General features: G+C 39.5%; 1 pseudogene; it reads right to left on the reverse strand.

The window, feature by feature from the left end:
* Positions 1-4,342: 4,342 nt before the first annotated feature.
* LOC101178236 lies at positions 4,343-5,076 on the reverse strand (annotated as a pseudogene).
* Between the last annotated feature and the right edge of the window lie 379 nt (positions 5,077-5,455).

Raw genomic sequence — 5,455 nt, forward strand, 5'->3', positions numbered from 1 at the left:
TATGCTTAAGATCAGAGGATTCTACATAAGAATGTTTAGAAAAATCTCCACTGGTTCCCTCTTTTTCTTTGCATGACAAATAATGGATGCCCTTTATTATTTCAGTTTAATTTTCTCCACCCACCCACGCCCCCACCCCCCGCCCTTTTTTTTGAGACAAAGTCTCACTCTATTGCCCAGGCTGCAGTGCAGTGGCGTGATCTCAGCTCACTGCAACCTCCGCCTCCAAGGTTCCATTGTGCTTCACTGGACACATGTGTCTTGGGTTCCAGGTCTGCTACTTCTTAAGCTTCACACTTTTTCAACTCCATACCGTCACTCATTCTTATGAATCGTCTCATCTTAAAAGTCCCTTACCACTTCTGCCTGATGAAATCCTACATGTATTTTGGTGTTCAGTTCAATTAGTGAATTCTTTTCTGATACTTCTAGGCAGAAATCTTCCTCTGTTAGAACATCATTCCTATATAAGACAAGTAACAGATTAGAAGTTATTCACAATGATCACATGGAACAAAGAACTCCAATTATATTCAGAATAAATAAATAACTCATAAATTAATTAGGAAAAGATGAACAACATAAAAATAAGCAAAGACTTGAGCATTTATTATTTCCTTCTGCAATTAGCTGCATGTGAATTTTCCCACTAGAGTGTGAACCCAAACACCTTGAAGGTAAGTACCATGGCTAGTTAATCTTTACATTTTAGGCATATAGCACAGTACTAAAAAATATATTAGCGCTTAGAGTAATTAACAGGACATACTTTCTAGCCCTGTTGCCCGAGAGAGAAATGTAAAGTCTTTGCACCAGAAGTGCTGTAGGGCCCATTTTCACCCAAGTGAGATGTCTGATATTTGCGTCAGGAACTGAAAAGGAAGAGATTATTAGTGCCAATAGGGCTTTGACTTTTCACCTTCTGTCACCAGAGCAGGAGATGGCTGATCGTGCAAAGAACACTTAATTGTCAGAGAAACTGCAGACCCGGCATTCTTGGAGAGACAGCTGCTGCATTATGCAGCCATTCTCAGGATTAATAGGCATTGACTACACCTTAGTTGGGCTCTTTGTTTGTTTGTTTGTTTTTTAAGGAAAAAAGGCTCAAGCCATGTACCAAGCAATGTAACAGAACAAAAGGAACTTCAAGGCAGTACATGCATTGAAATTGGAGCAGTAACCCATCAGAAACCCAAAATAGCTGTTGGAACTGGGTACTTTATCTCTTTTCTTTACCAACTATTTTATCCTTTTCCAATTCTTCTTGAACTTGACCCTTCCTTGAATTTGGCCTATCATGATTTCTCTGTTCACTTCTATCATACCCTTTCAATTTTATATTCACCATTAATTGCCTCACTTGATCTATATTACTTAATTCAAGTTCCCAAGGGTAGGAACCCTTGGGATTAACCCAGCTCATCATTTCCTGCTAAGTTATGACCTAGGTAACTAGCCCTTCCCAGCAGGCACCGAATTAAATAATTTCTCCATATGTCATCATATATTGATATTTGTATCATGTATTCACTGAATAGCAATTATTAGAGACTCTGATGGTCAAAACTGGTAATCATGCATTTCCTACTTTGAAAAATTGTAATGAGGCTTATTTTGTTTAGCGATTATATCCATATTAGTAAATGTTAAATGAATATTTATTAAATTAACAACAAACACTGGTGTCTAGAAAATATTCTCCAGTCACTTTCGGAGATGTTACATATACTTAAATCACAGTAGAAACTCCAAAATTGTTGTTGGTTGAGTTGGAAATTTAAATGTGCTTTGCTCATCCTCAGCAAAATAGATTATGATACTCTTGTGAGGATTACAAATAATTTAAGAAATATCTCAGGGACAGTCCACACATTAAGTTTTCTCTTTTTTTGTCTCTGCAAATATTAAATGCATAAAAATTAAAGCTAAGGATGAGACCCATTTCTACACACTTGAGCATGTGTTTGTGGTAGAAAAACCGAGCATCAGATTCAAAGAGTTACTTATATTTCTAGTGGCATGCTTGTTTCTCTAGCAGTTGTGATTTAGGTACCTAAAAAAATAGAGGTCTGTCATGTAGTTTTGTCATTTAGTCAAAATCTGATAAAATTATTAAATTTAAATACAACTTTACAAGTTGCCTGAAGCATGATTTGTTCTGTTTGCATTTTCCTTGAATGGGGCCTTGTCAAGCACTTGGTTGGATTCAGCATCGCTGAAAGTCAGCCCTTAATTCTGACTGCCCTTACAAATGTAGGAGAGCAGCCAGTTTTAACACATGACTCTCGGAGTTCATTTGGGGTTTTGTCGGCAGAATGCAAAAAATATGGATTTGTTGTTATCAGTTGAGGGTGTAAATTGGCATTTTTCTAGATGTTATATGGTTATATAAATTATATCTGGATATTAAATTATTGGCACAGGCATTTGCTATTTTGAAGAAACTAATTAAGTCTAAATGACTAATTCCCAGTTGCAGAGTCATGAACACAAAATATGATTCATGGAAGTAGGCAGCACTTCACATCCAAGACATGGTAACGCTTTATTTGTGTGCATTTAAGGAAGACGGTGGCAGGAGTTCATTTGCTGCACCTGTTACCAAAAGCTGTGAAGGCAAGGAAGAGCCTGGAATTGTCTGCACATCATGCCCATTGGCACTTCAGGAATGATTGCTGATGCCAGCCCCACTCTGGTAACCCTGCTTCTGAGAGCCTCGTCATGACTCACACACAATGAGCACTGAGCATGAAGAAACTGAGAGGAGGGCCTGAAAACCTCCACAGAAATCAGGGGTAAACAAAGGAGGCTGTTGAGGTGGGAGTAGAGAACTTATTTTCCTTTCTGTTTTATAATAAGTGATAGGCTCGCATTTGCTGATTTAAGAATATTTACAAAGCATATATATTATACTTGTTAGTCTTGCTTCTGTATTTGAATCAGGAGCTATCTTCATCACACACATAATTTTTTTTAAAGCACTGACTTTTTCTAAAATGTGATGCTTAGGGCTCGTATAAAGGAATTTGTATAGAACACTTGGTTCCTACTGTTTTGTAACTCTCCATCTGCTCTTCCCATTAAGAAAGAAAACATAGGGCAGACAAGCATTGCTTACTGAAACTGCTATGTAGGCAGTCATGTTTTATTTTATTTCACTGCTCAACATTCATTTTCCTTTTTAAAAAACAGCATCCTTACTGCTATAATCAGAGGCTTGATGTCTTCTAGTCAAGGACAAATCTAGACCAATCAGTTGCCCTGCTTCTGAATGTGAATCTTGAGTAGAAGAATAAGCAGTATGTTAATGGTTAGCTTTCCTCCCTCCTGGTAGTGGGGTCCTCAGCAGCCTTTGCCAGCTGGGAGACAACTGTGGGAGCTCCTGCTTCTGAGCTTTGGGAACTGACTTACTTTCTGTGTATTCTGAAGCCTTGTTCTTCATCCTTTGATACATTTTGGACCCCTCTTCACTCCCTGATTTCCTTCCAGTGAATTTTATGTCTGTAGTTTTCAATTACAGAGATTTCACTGATACATTGCTTAAAATTTTATTTTAAAATTTTCACTCATAATGCAAATTATCATGATGCAAGCGACATTATGAAATAAAAGCAAATCCCTCATAAGTATTATGCATTTATTGTTAATAACAAAATATTTAAAATTATCTCACAATTATTGGAACCAATATGTCAGAAAACCATGGTTGAAAAATGCTGATATCTGGCCTTAGAAGCTAGCACCTAATGGCAACCTGTTTCCAATTTTTCTGTAGAGATGGTGTCTGAGATCTAGAGACCATCTATAGAGATGATTTGAAGCTTTAGGATCTGGGAATTTAAGACAACATCATTATACCATTCGTAGGAACCTACTGGAGTGAGAAAAATTCTACCCAGGGGAGCCTTTGGCTAAGCTGAAATGAAAACGGGAGGAAGGAGACTAGGGTGTATGTGAGAAAGACCGGAAGAAGCACTTCAAGGATGAGGTTGGAATAGGTTGAAAGGGAATACACAGCTTTATCATACTGACACTTCTTTGGTGTGTAAGTAATGTTCCTGGGTTTTCCAGGTGGTACGCACTAGGTAGGTCATTCACTAACTATGTCGGTTACTTTTTTTTTTTTTTTTTTGAAGTCCTTCTCCTTTATTGGGCAAGGGCTGAGGGAAGCAGACAGACCAGTTGGACATAGTAGATGGGTGTGTGAGGACAAATGCTACCCAAAGCCAGCCAACCTACATTCCCCTGAAATGGATGCTAATGCCCTTCAAACTCTGGACAATGGTTTCACACACAGCCTCTTCCAGGGATAAAAAAAGAGGTTCTTGTAAAGCTTCTTGTTACCCTCAACCATAGAGGCAAGTTCTGAGTTCTGGTTTTCCTGGGACACTAACTCTAGTCACAAAGATCTCTGGAGTGATCAAGCATGGTGGAGTGGCAGGGTGAGTGTTTCAAAAGGATAAGTAGAACAGGAGTCTTGCCCAAGCCCTGTTACAACATCAGTGCCTGTATATGGCTTCGCAGCCCGACCAGAAATTGACAGAGAGGCATGTATATGGTGAAAAGACACACATATATTTAGGATTAACCAGCTGGACTCAGTTTAGATGATCCCAATTTTGTTGGCAACATCCAAAGCATCGTAATCAGGAGCCAGCTGAACATATGCCTTCTCTCCATCAGGCCGAATCAGGGTGTTGACCTCGGCCACATCAATGTCATAGAGCTTCTTCACAGACTGTTTGATCTGGTGCTTGTTGGCTTTAGCATCCACAATGAACACAAGTGTGTTGTTGTTGTCAATCTTCTCTGTGGCCGACTCAGTGGTCAGCAGAAACTTGATGATAGCATAGTGATCAAGCTTGTTTCTCCTGGGAGTGCTCTTCTGAGGATATTTGGGCTGCCTCTGGAGTTGCAGTGTCTTGGGCCGCCAGAAGGTGGGTGACGTGCAGATCTTTTTGTGTGTGTGTGTGTGGCTGTGGACACCTTTCAACACTGCCTTCTTGGCCCTTAAAGCCTTTGCTTTGGCTTCTGCTTTGCAGAGGCAGGAGCTTCCTTCTTCACTTTTGGTGCCATCTTGTCTCACGGTTACTTTCATAATGATAGTCACTATATAAGAGAATTGCCTCACTGAAGAGTCTGCTGAGATAGCATTCATTTTGTAGACGAATGGCCACACTGTTGTGATCATAGCTAATTGAACCCACTTGTGAGTCGCTAACACTGGGGCAGCCAATCTACAGTCTGACCAGTGGCCTATAATGATGGCCTGCTATGCAAAACTCTTTTTAAGCAGGAAATAATCATCATTAGCTAGGAGAAACCTTCCTTTCTCTTGGGCATATCAATAGTGAAATCTATGAAGCATGGTATTCATGTGGTAAAGAGAATATAGTTGTTAGCAGGGGCCATGAAAAGTCAAAGCTCTGAATAAGCCAAAACTAGAAGTAAGAAG

The sequence above is a fragment of the Nomascus leucogenys genome, chromosome 3 (assembly GCF_006542625.1).
Source record: "Nomascus leucogenys isolate Asia chromosome 3, Asia_NLE_v1, whole genome shotgun sequence".
Lineage (NCBI taxonomy): Eukaryota > Metazoa > Chordata > Mammalia > Primates > Hylobatidae > Nomascus > Nomascus leucogenys.